We start from the raw sequence: 22,436 nt of genomic DNA on the forward strand, positions 1-22,436 counted from the left end.
TTCTACCACACATTGCATAGAAAACAGTTTTAAGTACTGCTTGTCAATAATAATAACAGTTATCAAAACAACTCTGAGGTACCACATCACACCTATAAGATTGGCAAACATGACAGAACAAGAAAATGATAAATGCTGGAGAGGATGTGGGAGAGTTGGAACACTAATTCATTGTTGGTGGAGCTGCGAGCGCATCCAACCATTCTGGAGAGCAATTTGGAACTATGCCCAAAGGGCTACAAAAATGTGCATACCCTTTGACCCAGCAATATCGCTACTAGGACTGTATCCCCAAGAGATCATAAAAATGGGAAAGGGTCCCACATGTACAAAAATATTTATAGCAGCACTCTATGTAGTTGCCAAAAACTGGAAGTCAAGGGGATGTCCATCAATTGGGGAATGGCTGAATAAACTGTGGTATATGAATGTAATGGAGTACTATTGTGCCATAAGAAATGATGAACAAGAAGACTTCAGAGAGGCCTGGAGGGACTTATATGACCTGATGCTGAGTGAAAGGAGCAGAACCAGGAGAACTTTATGCACAGCAACGACCACAGTGTGTGAGAGTTTTTTCTGGTAGACTTAGAATTTTGTAATAACACAAGAACTTCTTATAAAAAAAAAAAAAAATCCCAATGGTGGTTCTCAAGGCAAAATGCCTTCCACACTCAGAGAGAGAAATATGGAAGTCACTCACATAATGTAGCAGATCATGTCTGTGTATGTGTATGTGTTTATGTATCATGTTCTGATTAGTTATACGATTTCTTTCATTCATCTTAGTCTGACTACATAGCATGACTATAGTGAAAATATACTCAATAGGAAAGTATATGTAGAATCTATACAGAATTGTATGCAGTCGTGGGGAGGGAGGGGGGTAGTGAGGGGTAGGTGGGAGGGGATAAAATCGCAATTGTATGGGAGTGATTGTTAAACATTAAAAAATAAAAAAAAAATAAATAAAAAAATAAAAAAAAATAAATAAAAATATAATAATAACAGTTCAGTGTTTTCCCGGTTTCAAAGCACTTTCATCAGATAGCAGGTGCTTAAATCTCCCCCCTCTTCCATGAATAACTTAGGAAAATGATACTCAAGGGTATATATGCTCAGGAGGAGAGTGAAGGAAGATTCATTTTTTTTCTTTTTGTATTTATTTTAAAATTTCTTTTAAAAATTTCTTATTTTTAACATCAATTTAGAAAAAAAAAATGAGTTCCAAATACTCTCTCTTCCCCACCCATTGCGAAGGCAAGAAATGTGACATCAATTATACATGTGAAATCATGCAAAATGTGTCCCCATACTAGCCAGGTGCAAAAGAGAAAGAAAAATAAAGTTAAAAAATGCTTCAATCTGCATTCAGACTCCATCAATACTCTCTCTGGAAGTGGATAGCATTTTTCATCACAAGTCCTTCAGAACTGTCTTGGATTATTGTATTGATCAGAATAACTACGTCATTTACAGCTGATCTTTATACAATATTGCTGGTGCTGTGTACTGTGTTCTCTTGGTTCTACCTATTCCACTTTGCAACAGTTCATACAAGTTTTCCCAGGCTTTTTCTGAAACCAGCCTGTTCATCGTTTCTTATAGCACAATAGCATTCCATCACAATCATATGCCACAACATGTTTAGCCATTCCCCAATTGATGGGTACCCCCTCACTTTTCAATTCTTTGCACCACAAAAAGAGTGACTGTGAATATTTCTTGTACATTTGGTCCTTTTCCTTTTTCTTTGATCTCTTTGGGATACTGACCTAGTATTGCTGGGTCAAAGGGTAGGCATGGTTTCATAGTCTTTTGGTCATAATTCCAGATTGCTTTCCAAAATGATTAGATCAGTTCACAACTCCACCAACAGTGCATCATTGCCCCAATTTTTCCACAGTCCCTCCAACATTTGTCATTTTTCTTTTCTGTCATATTTGCCAATCTGATGGGTGTGAGGTGGCACTTCAGAATTGTTTTAATTTGCATTTCTCTAATGAATAATCATTTAGGGTTGTTTTTCATATGAATATAGATAACCTTGATTTCTATTTCTGAAAATTTCTGTTCACATCATTTGACCATTTGTCAATTGGGGAATGACATCTAATCTTATAAATTTGACCTGGTTCTCTATAAATTAGAAAAATGAGACCTTTACCAGAAAAATTTGCTGCAGATTTTTTCTCCCAGTTTCCAGTTTTCTGTTTAATCTTGGTTGCATTAATTTTGTTTGTATAGACCTTTTTAAATTTAATGTAATCAAAATTAGTTATTTTTACATCCTGTAATCCCCTCTATCTCTTGTTGGGTCATAAATTTTTCCCTTATCCCTAGATCTAATAGCAAAATTTTCTTAGCTCTCCTAATTTACTTATGATATTACACTTTATGTATAAGTCATGTACCATTTTGACCTTAGGTTGGTATATGGTGTGAGATGTTGATCTACATCTAGTTTCTGATGAACTGCTTTCCAGTTTTCCTAGAAATTGTTGCCAAATAGTAAGTTCTTGTTCCAAAAGCTTAGATCTGTGGGTTTATCAAACACTGTATTACTATGGTCACTTACTGTTGTGTATTGTATACCTAATCTATTTGACTGATTCACCATTCTATTAGCCAGCACAAATAATTTTGATGATTACGTTGTAATATAATTTGAGATCTGGTACTTTTTGTTCTTCATATGAATTTTGTTATTATTTTTTCTAGCTTTATAAAATAATTTTTATATCTAGTTTATTTGATATGGCACTAAATAAGTAAATTAATTTAGGCAGAATTGTAATTTTTACTATATTGACTCCACCTACCTAAGAGCAATCAATATTTTTCCAATTATTTACATCTGTCTTTATTTGTGTGAAAAGTGTTTTGTAATTGTGCTCATATGGTTCATGGGTTTATCTTAGCAGGTAGACTCCCATGTATTTTATATTGTCTGCAGTTACTTTAAATGGATTTTTTCTTTCTATCTCTTCCTGCTAGACTTAGTAATATATGGAAATACTAATTTTTTTTTGTTTTTATTATATCCTGCAACTTTGCTTAAATTGTTAATTATTTCAACTAGTATTTTAGCTTATTCCATAGTATTCTTTAAATATACCATCATATCTGGAAAGTGATAGTATTGTTTTGTCACTGCCTTTTCTAATTCCTTCAATTTCATTTTCTTGTCTTATTGTTATAGCTAAAATGTCTAGTACAAGAGTGAACAGTAGTGGTGATAGTGAGGATCCTGGCTTCACCCTCACTCTTATTTGGAAGGCTTCTAACTTATCGCCATTACAGAATTCTTGCCAATGGTTTTAGAAAGATCCCATTTATCATTTTAAGGAAAACTCCATTAATTCCTACGAGTGTGTGTGTGTGTGTGTGTGTGTGTGTGTGTGTGTGTGTGTAAACAGGAATGAGTACTAGATTTTGTCAAATGCTTTTCTTGCATCGATTAACACCATCCTGTGATTTTTGTTTTATTGTTATTGACATGATCAATTTTGCTGAGTTTTCCTAACATTCAATCAGCCCTGCATTCCTGGTATAAATCCTGCCTGCTCATAGTGTACGATTTTTGTGATATATTGCTGTAATCTCCTTGCTAGCATTTTATTTATTTTTGGCACCAATTTTCATTAGGGATATTTTTCTATAGTTTTCTTTCTCTGTTTTTGTTCCCCCTGATTTAGGTATCAGCACCATACTTATGTCATAAAAATAATGTGGTAGGACTCCTTCTTTGCCTATCTTTCCAAATAGTTTATATAATATTAGAATTAATTGTTCTTTAAATGTTTGGTAGAATTCACTTGTGAATCCATATGTCCCTGGGAATTATCTCTTAGGGAACTTGTTGGTAGCTTGCTAAATTTTTTTGTTAAAGATAAGGTTATTTAAATATTTATTTCTTCTTCTGTTAATATGGGTAGTTAACATTTTTGTAAATATTCAACTGTTTCATTTTGTCAGGTTAATTGGTATGTATTTGCACAAAATATTTCCTAATAATTGCTTTAATTTCATTGTCATTCATGGTTTATTCACCCTTTTCATTTTTGATACTGATAATTTGGTTTTCTTTCTTTTTTAATTAAATTAGTTCTCTATTTTATTGTTTTTCTCCCATAAAAACCAGCTCCTAGTTTTATTTATTAGTTTAATGATTTTCTTAGTTTCTTCCTTAATTTTCCGGATTTCCAATCTGGTTTTTAATTGAGGATTTAAAATTTGTTCTTAAGCTGTTTTTTAATGGCATGCTCAATTAATTTATCAGCTCTTTCTCTATTTTATTGATGTAAGCACTTAGAGATATAAAATTTCCCCTAAATACTTCTTGGCTGCACCCCACAAATTTTAATATGTTGTCTCATTGTTGTAATTCTCTTTCATGAAATTATTGATTGTTTCTGTGATTTGATCTTTGATTCATACATTCTTTAGGATTGTTTAGTTTTAAATTAATTTTTAATCTGTTTCCAAGTTTCTTTACTAACTGTAATTTTTATTATATTATGGACTGAAAAGGATATATTCAATATGTAAATTTTTGTTCCGCATTTGGTTGTGTGGTTTTATGCCATAATATGGGGTTAGTTTTTGTGAAGGTGACATGTGTAACTGAAAAAAAAAAGTATACTCCTTTTTATTACCATTTAGTTTTCTACAGAGGTCTATCATATCTAACTTTTCTAAGATTCTGTTCATGTCTTTAACTTCTTTCTTATTTATTTTATGGCGAGATTTATCTAGTTCTGAGAGGGGAAAGTTGAGGTTCCTCACTAGTATAGTTTTACTTTTTATTTCCTCCTGTAACTCATTTAACTTTTCCCTTAAGAATTTGGATGCTATGCCATTTGGTGCATATATGTTTAGTTTAGATATCACTTCATTGTCTGTGGTATGTTTTTAACAAAATGTAGTTTCCCTGCTTATCTCTTTTAATTGGGCTTATGTTCATTTTTGCTTTGTCTAAGATCATGATTGCTACTCCTACCTTTTTTTACCTTAGCTGAAACATGATAGATTCTCCCCAAACCCCTTATTTTTAATGTGCACATATCCCTCTGTTTCAACTATGTTCCTTGGAAATGTTTCTAATATATTCTGCTATCTGCTTTTCTTTTATGGGTAAGTCCATCCCATTCACATTCACAGTTATGATTTACTAACTATATTTCCCTCCACTCTATTTTCACCCTGATTGTCATTCTCTCTCTCTCACCTTGTCCTTACTCAAAAGTCTGTTTTGTTTCTGACCACTGCCTACCTTAATTTGCCCTCTCATCTATAAACCCTTATTTTAGCTCCTTTTTCTATTTTCCTGTTTGTTAAGTCAGATTTATTTCTATACCCAACTGATTGGGTATGTTATTCATTCTTTGAGCCAATTCTGATGAGAGTAAGGTTCAAGAACTACCTGCCACACTACCCCTATTTTCATGTCTGCTGTAAAAGATCTTCCCTGAGCCTCTCTTTTGTAAGATAATTTCCCCCATTCATCCTCTCCCCTTTCCCATCTCCCAGTGCATCCTTCTTTCTCACCCCTTAATTTTTTTGAGATCATCCAATCATAATCAAGTCATACCTGTACCCCTCTGCCTGTGTATACTCCTAACCGCCCTAATAATGATAAAGTTCTTAGGAGTTACAAGTGTCATCTTCTCATTTAAGAATAAAAACATTTTAATCTTATTGAGTTCATTATGATTTCTCTTTCATGTTTACCTTTATATTGAGGGACAATTCTTAAGGTTTTGCCCTTATTTTCTGCAGGAATTGATCTAGGTTGAATTGATCTGTGTTGAAGCTACATAGCTAAATGGTCATGCTCCAGAGCTGAAGAGATCCAGGAGGAATGACAAGAATTTAGAGGTAGAGAAAGCAGACATATTCATCTTCTGTGTAACCAGTGTGAATATGGGTTCTGTAATCCCTGTACTAACTGAGTAAATATGCTAGAGTTTCCCTTCTCCATAGGGGAACCAGACAATGGAGTAGCACAACAGCTAGTCAGTCAGGAGGATTTCTGAAGCCCAGGGTTGCTTGACATACCAGCGATCCTTTGTGAGTAAACTTTATCTGAACTCAGAGATGCTAACTACTCATACCAGTCTTGATGAGCTCAGAGAGAGCAGCAAACATCTTCCTTTCTGACTTATCAAAGGAGTAGCAACTATCCTACTTTCTGTTTTACTGTTTCAGATATATTCTCCCTCAACTCCCACTTCCTATCTGACTTCCTGACTTATTGTGGTTTCCCTTAACTCACACTTAGCCACAAATACCTCAAATAGTCAAAAATACTTCAAATATGTATAAATACCTCACTATTTTCCCATTCCCCTTTGAGCAACTTGGAACATTGTCTCTCTGCTCCAACTTGCAAACTTCTTCTCAGGCAATAAATGCTTTATAATGTTTGCAAACCATGATCAGATCCTGGCTCATTTTAGCAGTTCACAGGAGTTTTTATTTTATCACCTGTAACTAGTGGAGAACAGTGGGCAAAGGCCTTATTGGAGGACTGTAATTGACTCTGTGGACTTACATTGTAGATTGATCTTTAATATTAATAATTCCTCATCTGAGTGTATTTGCTTCATTTTCTCTTCATTTTAATATATCTTGATTAGATAGAAAGAAAAATTGAAATCAAAGTTCAAAAATTATAATTATATAATATGAAGCAGATGATTTGAGAAATTACTTTGTAGATACTTATATATGAGCATTCTATCTCCCACATTGAGACTGGGGAACTCCTTTGAGGGCAGGGAGTGTTTTACTTTTGTCTCTGAATACCTAGTGCCTAGTGTAGTGCCTGGCTTAATTAATGATCTTTGAATAATTAATTAAAAAAATAAACTTCGGCATACTATCCAACAATTGTATGCAACTATCAGTGCAAATAAATACAGCATCAGAGATCTAAGCTAGTTTGGTATATAGTTGAGAAACGAATCAAGACAGAGTATCTTCATTAAATCTAAAAAAATAATTCCTAGATGGACCTGGTATATTTCATGTTCTGTTTACACAGCACCAAAACTACCACTTGAAAAATACATCAGTCAAAAAGGATTTATTACATGCCTACAATGTGTCAGGCACTTGGATATACAAAGACAAACATGAAACAAGGAAGAGAATATGTAGGTACAGAGGGAATAAAGACAATTTTGGGATACAAAACACTAACAGCTGCCATGAATCAGAAAAGATTGCATGTAGAAGGAGATACTTGAACTGAATCTTAAAGGAAACTAGGATTGGGATTCCAAAAAGTGGAGGGAAGGAAGAAATTCATTCCAGACATGGGGGACAAACAGTGTAAAGGCATGGAGACAGAAGACAACAAGAAAGTCCATTTGGTTGAATAGTTAGGTGGGGGTTAGGCTATGAAGAATTTTAAATTCCAAACAGAAGAACTTATATTTGCTAGTAGAGATACTAGGGAGACCCTGGGGTTTAATGAGTGATAAGTTTACAATTGTGTTTTAGGGAAATCAATATGGTTTTTTCATATGCTGCTTCTGACAATTGCAATCTGTATAACCTTGGGCAGGCTATTTAATCTTAAGTCTCAGTTTCCTCAACTGTAAAACTGAGGGATTGGATTAGAAGGTCTCTCAAGTCCCTTTCAGTTCCAGATTTGGGATCCTATGGACTGATATGACACTCTCAACTTTAGATGAAGAGCCTTGCCAACAATCTCATTTAAGCCAGTGGTTCCAGACATTAGCTCAGGCTGAATCCTTTTGCCACATCCTTTCATTTCTGGTGTGCATCTCTATTCATGCTGGTTTTAATTGGATGAAAAGTATTCAGACTTTGTTGTAGGGACAGGGAAGAGGTTTTAGACAAATTTGGAACAAGTATAGGTCAAGGAAAGGAAAAGCAAGAATTAAATTTTTGATCTACTAAAATACCCAAGAAAAAAAACTCAATTTTTATCTTTTTTACACTGAGAAGTAACCACTATAACAAATTTATCTTAACAGAGAAGTGTTATTTTAGTGGAAAGTCATTCATAGGGGCTAAGGTTAGCTATTATAGCATCAGGGAGATTGAACACCCTAGGAACTGAGGCTGACCTCTGTGAGATAACTTTGCAATCACTCTTAAGTTATTTCAGTAACAAAAGACATGTAGTTTCAAATAAAATTAAAGGCTAACCAGTGCCCAAGAGTTTTTTGGGGGCTAGAGGATTTTTTTTTTTAACTGTGATTGGAAAAGAAAGACCATGAATTAGAATCCTGCTGACATGGAGTATATTAAGGCCTTCCTTTTTCTTTATTATTATTATTATTATTATTTTATTTATTTTCAGAGTTCTACAATCACTTCCATATATCTTCGATTTTCCCTCTCTCTCCCCTCATTTCTTCCTACCTCCCCACTCCATCCCTGAGACAGCACACAGTTTTATATAGGTTCTACACATACATTCCTATTAAATACATTTTCAACTTAGTCATATTGCATAGAAGAATTAAAATGAATGGAAGAAATCATAAAACAAACCAAAACATAATATGAAAGAAAATAATCTGCTTTATTCTGCTATCCAAATCCATAGTTCTTTCCCTGGACACAGAAGGCATTTTGCCTTAAGAGACCACTGGGGATTATTTAAGTTCTTGCATTGCAATGAAGTACTACATCTACTAGAAAAATTCCTCACATACTGTGGTTGTTGCTGTGTACAAAGTTCTCCTGGTTCTGCTCCTTTCACTCAGCATCAGTTCAAATATGTCTTTCTAGGCCTCTCTGAAATCTTTCTGTTCATCATTTCTTAGAGCATAATAGTATTCCATTATATTCATATACCACAATTTATTCAGCCATTCCCCAATTAATAGGCATCCCCTTGATTTCTAATTTTTGGCCACCACAAAGAAAGCTGCTATAAATATTTTTGTACATATGGAACCTTTTCCCATTTTTATGATCTGTTGGGGATACAGTCCTAGCAGCTGTATTGCTCGATCAAAGAGTATACACATTTTTGTAGCCTTTTGGGCATAGCTCCAAATTACTCTCCAGAATGACTGGATCAGTTCACAGCTCCACCAACAATGAATTAATATTCCAACTCTCCCACATCTGCTCCAGCATTTATCATCTTTTTGTTTTTTGTCATGTTAGTCAATCTGATAGGTGGGATGTGATGTTTCAGGATTGTTTCAATTTGCATCTCTCTAATCAGCAGTGATTTGGAGCATTTTTTCATATGACTATGGATAGCTTTGATTTCTTCCTCTGAAAACTGCCTGTTCATATCCTTTGACCATTTATCAATTGGGGAATGACATGTATTCTTGTACATTGACTCAGTTCTCTATATATGTTAGAAATGAAGCCTTTATCACACACACTAGTTGCAAAAATTCTTTCCCAGTTTTCTGCTTCCCTCCTAATCATGGTTGCATAGGGTTGTTTAGGCAAAAACTTTTCAATTTAATGTAATCAAAGTTATCTATTTTGTACTTCATAATGTTTTCTATCTCTTGTTTAGTCAAAAATTCTTCTCTTCTTCATAAATCTGATACACTATTCCTTGCTCCACTAATTTGTTTATATTATCAGTTTTATACCTAGATCATATAGCCATTTGGACTTTATTCTTATACATGGTGTCAGACATTGCTCTATGCCTAGTTTCTGCCATAATATTATACAGTTTTCCCAGCAATTTTTGTTGAACAGTGAGTTCATATCCCAGAAGCTAGAGTCCTTGGGTTTATGAAGCAGTAGATTGCTATATGTGTTGCTTGGGGTGTCTTGAGTACCTAGCCTATTCCACTTGTCTACCCTTCTATTTCTTAGTCAGTACCAAGTGGTTTTCCTAACTGCTGCTTTATAATACAATTTGAGATCTGGTAGTGCTAGGCCACCTTCCCTACCATTTCTTTTCATTAGTTGCCTTGATATGCTGGACATTTTGTTCTTCCAGATGAATTTTGATATTATTTTTCCTAACTCTAGAAAATAATTATCTGGTAGTTTGATTGGTATGGCACTGAATAAGTAAATTAATTTAGGTAGAATTGTCATTTTTATTGTGTTGGTTCGGCCTACCCGTGAGCAACTAATGTTTTTCCACTTACTTAGATCTGATTTTATTTGTGTGAAAAGTGTTTTGCAATTGTGTTCATATAGTCCCTGGATTTGTTTTGGCAGGTAGACTCCCAAATATTTTATAGTGTCTACCATAGCTTTAAATGAGATTTCTCTTTCTATCTCTTGCTGTTGGGTTTTGTTAGTAATATATAGAAATGAAGAAGATTTGTGTGGGTTTATTTTGTAACCTGCAACTTTGTCAAAGTTGTTTATTATATCAAGTAATTTTTTTCTTGAATCTCTGGAATTCTGTAAGTATATCATCATATCATTTGCAAAGAGTGATAACTTAATTTCTTTTTTGCCTATTCTAATGCCTTCAATTTCTTTTCTTCTCTTATTGCTACATTTAACATTTTTAGTACCATATTGAATAATAGTAGTGATAATGGACATCCTTGTTTCACCCCTGATCTTACTGGAAATGCATCTGGCTTATCCCCATTGCATATAATGCTTGCTGAAGGTTTTAGACAGATACTGCTGATTATTTTATGGAAAGCTCCATTTATTCCTATGCTCTCCCATGTTTTCAATAGAACTGGGTGTTGTATTTTGTCGGAAGCCTTTTCTGCATCTATTGAGATTATCACGTGGTTTTTGTTAGTTTCGTTGTTGATATGATCAATAATGCTGATAGTTTTCCTAATATTGAAACAGTCCTGCATTCCTGGTATAAATCCTACCTGATCATAATGTATTAATCTCATGATAAGTTATTGTATTCTTTTTGTTAAAATCTTATTTAAAATTTTTGCACTTACATTTATTAGAGAAATTGGTCTATAATTTTCTCTCTCTGTTTTGGCTCTTCCCGGCTTAGGTATCAAAACCATATTTGTATCATAAAAAGAATTTGGGAGGACTCCTTCTTCCCCAATTTTCCCAAATAATCTATATAGTATTGGAATTAACTGTTCTTTAAATGTTTGACAAAATTCACTTGTAAATCCATCTGACTCTGGAGATTTTTTCCTAGGGAGTTCATTGATGACTTGTTCAATTTCTTTTTCTGAGACAGTGTTAAGTGTTCAACTTCCTCTTCTGTAAATCTGGGCAACTTATATTTTTTTAAAATAATCACCCATCTCATTTAGATTGTCAAATTTATGGGCATACAGTTGGGCAAAGTAATTTCTAATTATTGTTTTAATTTCCTCCTCATTGGAGCTGAGTTTACACTTTTCATTTTGATACTGGTAATTCGGTTTTCTTCTCTCTTTTTTATAAATCAAATTGACCAAAGGTTTATCAGTTTTACTGGTTTTTTCATAAAGTCAACTCACTTTTATTTATTAGTTCAACAGTTTTATTCTTTTCAATTTTATTAATCTCTCCTTTGGTTCAGTATTTCTAATTTGGTATTTACTTGGGGATTTTCAATTTGTTCTTTTTCTAGGTTTTTCAGCTGCATGCTCAATTCATTGATCTCCTCTTTCTCTATTTTATTCATGTTGGCATTCAAAGATATAAAGCTTCCCCTAAGAACTGCTTTTACAGTATCCCATAAGATTTGGTAGGTTGTCTCATTATTGTCTTCTCTTGAATGAAGTTTTTGATTGTTTCTCTGATTTGTTGTTTAACTCACTCATTCTTTAGGATTAGATTATTTAGTTTCCAATTAATTTTTGGTCTATCTTTCTATGGCCTTTTATTACATATAATTTTTATTGCATTATGATCTGAGAAGGATGCATTGACTAACTCTCTCTTTCTGCACTGAGTTGTAAGGTTTTTATACCCGAGTACATGGGGCTGAGAAAAAGGTATATTCCTTTTTATCCCCATTCAATTTTCTCCAGAGATCTATTATATCTACCTTATCCAGAGTTTTATGCACTTCCTTAACTTTTTCTTGTTTATTTTGAGATTAGATTTATCAAGTACAGAGAGAGGGAGGTTGAGGTCTTCAACCAGTGTAGTTTTGCTGTCTATTTCTTCCTGCAACTCCCTTAACTTCTCTTCCAAGAATCTGGATGCTATATCACTTGGAGCATATATGTTTACTAATGATATTGCTTTGTTGTCTCTGGTGCCTCATAGCAAGATGTAGTTTCCTTCCTTATCTCTTTTGATTAGATCTATTTCTGCTTTTGCTTTGTCTGAGATTAGGAGTACTACCCCTGCTTTTTTTACATCAGCTGAAGCACAATATATTCTGCTCCAACCTTTTGCTTTTACTCTGCGTGTACCCCCTCATTTCAAATGTGTTTCTTGTAAACAACATATTGTTGGATTATGGTTTTTAATCCATTCTCCTATCTGTCTCCATTTTATGGAAGAGTTCATCCCACTCACATTCACAGTTTTTATTACAGTCTCTGTCTTTCCCTCCATTCTCTTTCCTCTCATTTGTGCTTTTAGTTCTCCCTTCTCCCTTCTCCCTTCTCCTCCACAATAGAGTTTTAATTTTTGACCACCACCTCCTGCAGTCTTCCCTTCCCTCTTTCAGCCCCCCTCCCTTTTATTTCCCTTTACCCTTACTACTTCTTCCCTTCCTTTAAGTCTCCCCTTCCCTTTCTTTCCCCTTTCCCCTCCTACTTCCTATAGAGCTAGTTAGATTTATATACTTAATTAAGTTTGTTGTTCCCTCCTTGAACCAAATCAGATGAGAGTGAATATCAAACAATGCTCATCTCCCTCCCTTCTTTCCCTCTACTATAATATAATTTTTTGCCTCTTCCTGTGATGCAAATTACCATTTTCTGTTTCCTTTTCACATCTTCTATTATAATCCCTTTGCACCCTTAAATCACATCTTTGTCACCATATCATTTACTTTATACCTGCTCCCTCTATCTATGTATATCCCTTTTATATTTCATAATAAATATACAGTTCTTAAGATTAACCAGTATCATCTTTAATTACAGAGATGTAAACAATTTGCCCATATTGAATAGCAAGGTTTTTTCCCCCTGTTTACCTTTTTATGCCTCTCTTGAGACCTGCATTTGTAGATTGAGTTTTCTACTGAGTTCTGGTCTTTTTATCAGGAAGGTCTGGAAATCCCTTGTTTCCTTGAATGTCCATCTCCTTGCCTAAAATATTATGCTCAACTTTGCTGGGTAATTGATTCTTGGTTGTAGTCCCAGTTGCTTTGACTTACTGAATATCATTTTCCAATTCCTTCGATCTTTTAATGTAGAAGCTGCAAAATCCTGTGTGATCCTGCCTGTAGCTCCTCGATATGTGAATGGTTTCTTTCTGGCTGCCTGTAGTATTTTCTCCTTCACTTGATAGTTCTGGAATTTGGCAACAATGTTTCTTGGGGTTTTTAGTTTGGGATCCTTTTTGAGAGGTGAATGGTGGATTCCTTCAATGACTATTTTGCCCTCTGGATCTAGAACTTCTGAGCAGTTTTCTTTGATGATTTATTGGAAGATACTGTCCAGGCTATTTTTTTCTTCATGGTTTTCTGATAGGCCAATAATTCTTAGATTTTCTCTCCTGAATCTATTTTCCAAGTCAGTTGTTTTTCCAATTAGACATTTACATCTTCTATCTTTTCATTCTTTAGATTTTGTTTGACTGATTTTTGATGTGTCATAGACTTATTTGCTTCTATTTCCCCAATTCCAATTTTTATCAAATTGTTTTCTTCAGTTAACTTTTGCATCTCCTTTTCCCTATCTCCAATTATTCCTTTTAAGGAGTTATTTTCTCCAGTTAGCTTTTGTACTTCCTTTTCCATTTGTTCAATTTTTCTTTTTAAGAAGTTGTTCTCTTCAGTGAATTCTTTTTTTCATACTTTTAAAATGATTGGCCAGTTTTTCTTCTATTCTCTAATTTGGCTTTTAAAATCCTTCTTCAACTCTTCCAAGAGTGCTCTTTGTGCTTGTGACCAGTTCCTAGTCCCTTCTGAAGTTTCAGATGGGAGTACAGTCTCAATGCTGACCTCTTTGGTATTCGTGCTTTGGCCCTTAGCCCCTAGAAAGATTCTATGGTCTTTTCTTTCTTGCCTTGCTTCTTACTCATGAAGGTGAGGCTTTGTGTGTTGTGGCCGCTGGTTCTTTCATCTAGAAGCTAAAGTGCTACGGTTTACCTGGTGCTGAGCTGGCTGGTGTGAGAAAGCAGAGGCCAAGTGAAATCTTTTTGTTTTTCTCCAGATTTATCCTGTAGCTAGCTTGCAAAGTGTGGGGGAGAGGTGGTCTGGCCACAGGATGTCTCCTCTGCTGAGGTACAGCATAGGCAAGCTCAGTGGTTGGTGATTCCTGCCCTAGTGTCTTCCTGTTTCCCCTGCTGAGGCATGTCTGTGGTCCTGGTGTTGGTGGTTGTGGGGCTCCATCCACCTGGGGCTCTGGATCTCCTCCTGGTCTGCTGAGGTGGGGCTCTCTGGGACAAGGTCATGTGTTGGTTCCCTTCTGCCACGGCAAGAGGAATCTTCCTTACCTCACGTGCTACAAGACTGTTTGCCCCTTCTACTGCTCCTACTGTTCCAGGATTTTTCTGGGGAAATATTTTATGGTTCTTTCAAGGTCAGCAAGGGGAGGGGGAGAGAACATTTACCAATCACCCCACCATTTTGGCTCCTGGAAGTTCAAGTAGGTGATTTACATACATTTACTCTGTGGGCTGATAGTCTCAGGAGCAGCCACTGCAGATGCCTAGGGCTCTACAGCTCTCACTCACTTGGTTCTGCTGGACTCCTGCCTTGGGCTAATATGCCCAAAATTCCACAGTGCAGTCCCTGACTCAGAATGCCTGGGGGTTTTTGCTTGGCCCTGCCATGATGGGGACAAGCCCCACTGTGTGTGGTGGTGGAGAAACACACAGAACACAGCGGGGCATGTCCCTCCACCCCTGTAGAACAGAACCTTCCCATTGACCTTCCAGTCTGTCCTGGTCTGTGAATCTGCCATAGTCTGTCTCCTATTGGATTCTGCCCCTCCAAAATTTGGTCATGTTCTCTTTTTAGAGGTATCTGAAGGAGTTTGTCTAAGTGCGTAGATGAGTAGTTGCTCTCACTTGGCCATCTTGGCTCTGCCCCCCATAAAGGCCTTCCTTAAAAGAACATAGGATTCCCAAAATTTCTCACATTAGGATGTCATACTTTTTCAACATTTTTTCCCCTGTGGAATTGCTTTTGATTTTTTCCCAGAAAAGTATTTGTTTTAAATAAAAAGCACCAGGTTTTAGAAAGGGAAGGAAAAAGGAGAGTGGGAGCTGCTTTTCACCTTAATTTATGTTCCCAATACTTAGTACAGTGCTTTGAACGTGGCAGACTCTTCACAAATGCTTGTTGACTGACTGACTGACCTTCTGGCAAAATTCTACATCAATGACACATTTGTGAATTATTTATTTAAAATAACTTATTTTAGACTGAATTCGTGTCAAATTTTCCTTGTATGCAGCCTGATTAAGTCTTGATTGATACCAGATTGATTGTAGAGCGACAAAATACCACGATGCCAGTTTCCTGCAGGGTAGAGTAGTATCTTTGATTTCTGTGGATCAAAAGCTTTTGGAGCTTTCTTAACTTTCAAATCATCAATATATCAATAAATATTTATTAAGCACTCACTATATCCCAGGTACTATTCAAGGCACAAAGGATAAAGAGACAAAAATGAAACCTACCTTTCTACTTATTGAGGAACTTATATTCTTTAAGACCTGAGTGTGTGTGTGTGTGTGTGTGTGTGTGTGTGTGTGTGTGTGTGTGTGCATGTATGCATATTTTAAAATTCTACAAACCAAATAGAGGTTTGTAGAGGTACTAGCAGTTGGAGGAATCAAGAAAGGCCTCAATTACTCTATCTGATCTTTCATCACATAAGACATTTCCTCTTCATTCTTTACCCCAATTATCCTTGCCATGTCCTCCAAACTCAATCAATTTCAAAGAATCACAGAATCTTAGAATATAATGAGAGTGAGAAAAGGGAACAAGTATTTTTAAGTGCCATTCTGTGGTAAGCACCATCTTAAACTCCTTACAAGTATGTTTTTAATCCTCATAACAACCCTATGATTTAAATACTATTATTAACCCTCTTTTTACAATTGAAACTGAAGCAGACAGAGTCTCAATGACGTTCAAAGGGTTGCACAGCTCATAAATGTCTGAGGCCAGATTTGAACTGAGGTCTTTTTGACTCCAGGCCTGGCATTCTATCCACTGCAACATTCAATATATACTTATATAATTTCTTGGTATGTGCTTCAGTGTTTCATGAAAAGATTTAAATGTTTTGTTTATATAAATAATCATATTTTCAGGGAAAAGCATATTTTATGCATAATAAAAATGGTTGTCCTTGCAAATCATTCTTCAAATATCACAGTTTAATTTCTCTTTCATTTGGCATTATCATAAATATTAGAGCAATAATCCCTAATGGAAGCCATTAAAGCAATAATCTCAGTAGGAGGTTTAAGTTTGCGATAGTTATCCTCTTAGTAATCATTTTAATGGATTATTCTTTCAAGAACACTGGCTTTCCTTTAATATGTTATTTTATAATTTTGAATGTTTAAATACTGTAGTTTATCAAGACCATAATGCCAACATGTGATTTTCTATAAAATATTCATTTTAACCAAGGGCAAATTAAAGAACCCCAGAAACCACTTATTTCAGTAAACATCATTGAGTAAAATATGCATAAAACTGAGTTTGCTCTTTATCATTGTTGAGGAATATCATAAGACTGCCTTGAGAATGCTTGCTATAGCTCTATTGGTAGCCTATGAAGCAAATATCTAAAGTGAGGTATTAATCAAGAAATTAAGGGGCAGCTAGGTGATACAGTGAATAAAGCACCAACTCTGGAGTCAGGAGGCTCTGAGTTCAAACCCAGCTTCATACACTTGATACATACTACCTCTGTGACCTTGTGTAAGTCTCATAACCTCAATTGCCTTGCTTTCCCCCCTTTAACAAAATAGAGAGGTTAAGATAGGAAATGGGAAGCCCCAATGTTGGCTGAAATGGAGAGTGGGTAGGTAGAAATAAGGGGAGGCAGTCCAGTTGAAATGTTGGGATGAAGGATGTGCTAACTTAGTAATGCAAGAAAGTTGCAGTTATACATTTATAGTGGTTCATTTGGCTTGGTTATATTTATATTTCTATGCCGAGCTTGGTGAAGAAATGATTCAAGAGTGTGAAAGTTTTGAGTTAAAGCTGCATTTTTACTCTAATCAAATGGTTTGAGAATGTGTAGTGAAATATAGTTTCTATACTATATTCAATTCAAGGTTAGCAGGGATATGGAATTGCCATTGCTAATTCTACTTTTCAGTATTAAATTGTTTGTGATTGTATGTTGTCATTGTTCAGTTGTATTCAGTTGTGTCCATCTCTTAGTTGGACTCCATTTGGTGTTTTCTTGGCAGATACTAGAGTGGTTTGCCATTTCCTTCTCCAGTTCATTTACAGATGAGGAAATGGATATAAAGGATTAAGTGACTTGCCCAAGATTATACAGCTAGTATGTGACTGAGGTCAGAGTTAAACTCAGGAAGAGGAATATTTCTAACTCCAAGCCCAGCAAACTATCCACTGAGCCATGTAGCTGCCCTTTGTGCTAATGTAACTTGAAGATATGAAAGTAGAGGGATTGTAGAATATATTTACAGCTTGTGTTCACCTTGAATAAGATAAGCATGCAAATCTAGGTTTATGAAGCCCTTTCTCCACAACTTTATAAGAAGGAAGGATTTTTGCAATAGTCTGCTGTTTGGTCTACCTGCTGCATATTTCTCCCACTCCAGTCTATCCTCCATGCAAGTGCCAAAGTGATCTTAAAATGCAAGTCTGGGGGACAGGACCAAGATGGCAAAGTAAAAGCAGGGACTTACCTGAGCTCTCTTCCAAAGTCCCCCAAATACCTGTAAAAATGGCTCTAAACAAATTCTAAAGCTACAGAACTCACAAAATGAAACAATTCCCCAGCCCAGGAAAACCTGGAAAGCCAACAGGAAGGATCTTTAGCACTGGGAAGAAACTGGGCACAGTCCAGCATGGGCTGTACCAGCACAGACTTGCCTGAGCAACCCTCAGGGGACTGAATCATTGGCAGTTGTGGCAATTTCCAGACTTCTCAGCCAACAAATGCCAAAAAGTTCAGTGGGAAAACTGTGGGACCTGGGTGCAAGAGGAGTGTGCAGTTTGGCCAGGTCTGTGGGGCCCAGCCCCAGGTTTGTGGGGGGTGGTGGCAGTGGTGGCTGGTGGCTGTGGCAGCAGCAGCAGCAGAGGCTGCTTTTGGAGCTCTAGGCCCATGGATGGTGAGGTATTGAGCAGCTGATACAAAATCCTTAAAGCCTGGGACAGTACACTCATCCCCAACCCAAGTGGAAGCAGAGTTCTACTTTGACAAAGAGTTTGAATGTCAAGTGTTTGGCTGGAAGATGAGTATACATCGTAAAAGAACTCAGACTATTGAATCTTACTTTGGTGACAAGGAAGATCAGGACATACAACCAGAGGAGGGCAGCAGAATCAAAGCTCCTACATCAAAAGCCCTCAAGAGGAATATGAATTGATCATTGGCCATGGAAGAGCTCAAAAATGATTTTAAAAATCAAGTAAGAGACATAGAGGAAAAATTGGGAAGATAAATGAGAGTGATGCAAAAAAAATAATGAAAAATGAGTCAACAGCTTGCTAAAGGAAAGCCCCCCAAATACTGAAGAAAATAACACCTCAAAAAATATAATAAACCAGATGGCAAAAGAAGTCCAAAAAGCCAATGAAGAGAAGAAAGCCTTGAAAAGCAGGATTGACCATATGGAAAAGGGGGTCCAAAAGCTCACTGAAGAAAATAATTCCTTCAAAATTAGAATGGAGCAAATGGAAACTAATGGCTTCATGAGAAATCAAGAAATTATAAAACAGAACCAAAAGAATGAAAAAATAGAAGACAATGTGAAATATCTCATTGAAAAAACCATTAATCTGGAAAGTAGATCCAGGAGAGGTAACTTAAAAATTGTTGGACTACTCAAAAGCTATGATCAGAAAGAGAACCTAGACACCATTTTTCAAGAAATTATCAAGAAAAGCTACCCTGATATTCTAGAAACAGAGCATAAAATATAAATTAAAAGAATCCACCAATTGCCTCTGGAAAGAGATTCTAAAAAGAAAACTCCTCAAATATTGTAGTCAAATTCCAAAGTTCCCAGGTCAAGGAGAAAATGTTGCAAGCAGCCATAGAGAAACAATTCAAGTATTGTGAAAATACAATCAGGCTAACGCAATATCTAGCAGCTTTTACATTAAGGGATTGAAGGACTTGGAATATGATATTCCAGAGGTCAGAGGAGCTAGGATTAAAGACCAAAAATCACCTACCCAGAAAAACTGAGTATAATCTTTCAGGGGGGAAAATGGATATTCAATGAAATAAAGGACTTTCAAGAATTTTTGATGAAAAGACCAGAGATGAATAGAATATTTGACTTTCAAATACAAGAATCAAGAGAAGCATGAAAAGGTAAATAAGAAACAGAAATCATAATAGACTTATTAAAGTTGAACTGTTTACATTTCTACATGGAAAAATGATATTTGTAACTCATGAGATTTTTCTCAGTATTAGGATAGTTGGAGGAGATAGATGATAGATAGATAGATAGATAGATAGATAGATAGATAGATAGATAGATAGATAGATAGATAGATAGATAGATGGCACAGGGTGGTTGAACATGAAGGGATGATATCTAAAAAATAAACAGAAGGGGTGAGAGAGGAATATATTGGGAGAAGGAGAAAGGGAAAGATAGAATAGAGGTAAATTATCTCACATAAAAGGGTCAAGGAAAAGATTTCACAATGGAGGGGAAGAGGGGGTAGGTGAGAAGGAATGAGTGAACCTTGCTCTCATTGCATTTGACTTAAGGAGGGAATAACATTCACACTCATTTGGGTTTCTTACCCTACAGGAAAGTAGAGGTAAAGGGGATAAAAGGGGGGATGATAGAAGGGAGGGCAGATTGGGGGTAGTCAGAAGCAAATACTTTTGAAAGGGGATAGGGTCAAAGGAGAACATAGAATAATTGGGAGGTGGGATAGGATGGAGGGAAATATTAGTCTTTCACAATATGACTATTATAGAGGTGTTTTGCATAACTCCACATGTATAACCTGAATTGAATTGTTTACTTTCTCATCAGGGGTGGGTGGGGAGGGAAGAAATTTGGAACTCAAAATCTTAAAAACAAATGTTAAAAATTGCTTTACATGCAACTGAGAAATAAGATATATAGGTAATGGGGTATAGAAATCTGTCTTGCCTTTCAAGAAAGTAAAGGGGAAGGAGAAAAAGAGGGGTTATAAGAGGGAGGGAATACTGGGGAAAGGGGTAATCAGAATGCATGCCATCTCAGAGTGGGGAGGGGAAAGATGAGGAGGAAATCTGGAACTCAAAACCTTGTGGAAATGAATGCTGAAAACTGAAAATAAATAAATAAATGCAAATCTGACCATGTCATCCCGCTACGACCCCCAGCCCACCCCCACTATTAAATTCCAGTGGCCTAGAATCTCCAAGATCAAATACATATCTTTTATTTGACAATCAAAGACCTTTGTAACCACTGCCCCCACCCATGGGGGGGACAGATCTTTCCAATCTTCTTATACCTCACACTCTATCCTCCTCCATATATTCTTCTTTCCAATGACTTTGGCTTCTTTACTGTTCCTTCCACAAAATCCTCCATCTCCTGGCTCTGGACATTTTTCTATCTGTCCCTCATGTCTGGAATGTTTTCCCTCATCTTCTCTACATCCTACCTTCCTTAAAGTCCCAGCTAAAATCCCAGAAAGCTTTTTCTGATTCCCTTTAATTCTAATTTAATTCCCTTTCCTCTGTGGATTATCTCCAATTTATTCTGTATATCTTTGTACATGGTTGTTTGCATGTTTTCTTTCATATTAGTCTGTAAACTTATTGAGAGTAAGAACTGACTTTTGCCTTTCTTTGTATCCCTAGCACTTAGTACAGTGCCTGACACATGGTAAATGATTAATAAATTTTTTTTACTGACTGACCAAAGGGAACGCAAATATTATTATCAGATAGTAAGTTGTCACCTTGGGTATAATCTGGGATATGGAGTTAGGAAGACCTGAATTTGAATCCTGACTCAGACATACTAGCTGTGTAATGTTAGGAAAGTCATGTAACCTCTCCCAACTTCAGTATCCTAATCTGAAAATGAAAATAATAATAGCACCTGTGATAGTGACTGTGAGAATTGAATGAACCAACATATCATATGCAAAATAATTTGCTAATCTTACAATATTGTATAAAGGCTAACTATTGTTATTATCATCACCATTTTAGAAATGAAGAAACTGAGGCTCTGAAGGTTAAGTGAATTAACCATGATCATACAGCTAGTGAATGTAAGAAGCAGGATTCAAACCAATAACTTGTGATTACAATGATCTTGCCTTTTCTACTATACTATACTGCCACTAATGCTGCTCCCTTATCTTTTTGTATCCTAGTCCAAGGAGTTCCTTATGTAAAACCAAACAACAGAAGTTGCTCAAGGTGGGAAGAATCATACCTGAAGCTACATGAATGAATACAATATATCACAGGACTGAGAAAGCCTTGGTCTGGAGGAAACCATTTTTCAAAGAGTGGTAGACTTCTCTTATTCTTTTTTTCTTTGGAGCAAGAAAGAGGAGGCTGTCCTGCTAATATTCTTTCTATGACTTTCCAAGGACCTAGTCCCTGAGAGAACCATGGGTCTATCTTTAAGCAGGTACTCCCGAGGAATGCCTACCTTTGCTTATAGGACATTTATGGTGCTAACACAGAACCTTCAATTTACCAGTGGGCTATCTTGAGTGATAATCATCCTTGGGGGCTTCAATCCAGAATAGCCAGATGAAGCAATGCAAAGAGCATGCTGGGTAATAAGTCAGGAATAACCGAGTTCAAATCCAGTCTCAGATACTTATGTCACTTAATGTGTTTGTCTCAGTTTCCTTCACTACTGTAAAATTGGGATAATAATAGCACTTACCTCTCAAGAGTTATAAGAATCAAGTTAGATAAAATTTGTTAAGTGCTTAACAAAGTAGCTAGCACATATTAGGTACTTAATACTTGCTCCTTTCCTTCTTTCTGTTTTTACAAATCTGACAATAATTGGCAATTGTATGTTCTGTTTATCCAAGCTGAAAAAAACAAACTTCCAAGTCTGCCATGACTATTTCAATTTTGGGGTACAAGTGAAGATTCAGAACTCAGCAAAAAAACCATCAGCATAATTCATCTATAGTTTCAATGATGGTTTTAAATAATAAAATCTTGTAAAAATGATTAATCTGT

The 22,436-nt window shown here is 35.9% G+C and overlaps 1 protein-coding gene across 2 annotated transcripts in view; it reads right to left on the reverse strand.

The window, feature by feature from the left end:
* The window catches only part of NECAB1 (N-terminal EF-hand calcium binding protein 1), a 258,938-nt gene that overhangs the window by 210,946 nt on the left and 25,556 nt on the right, over positions 1-22,436 (reverse strand). The gene's annotated exons all lie outside the window — the stretch shown is intronic.

This window comes from Notamacropus eugenii, chromosome 4 (assembly GCF_028372415.1).
Source record: "Notamacropus eugenii isolate mMacEug1 chromosome 4, mMacEug1.pri_v2, whole genome shotgun sequence".
Classification (NCBI taxonomy): Eukaryota; Metazoa; Chordata; class Mammalia; order Diprotodontia; family Macropodidae; genus Notamacropus; species Notamacropus eugenii.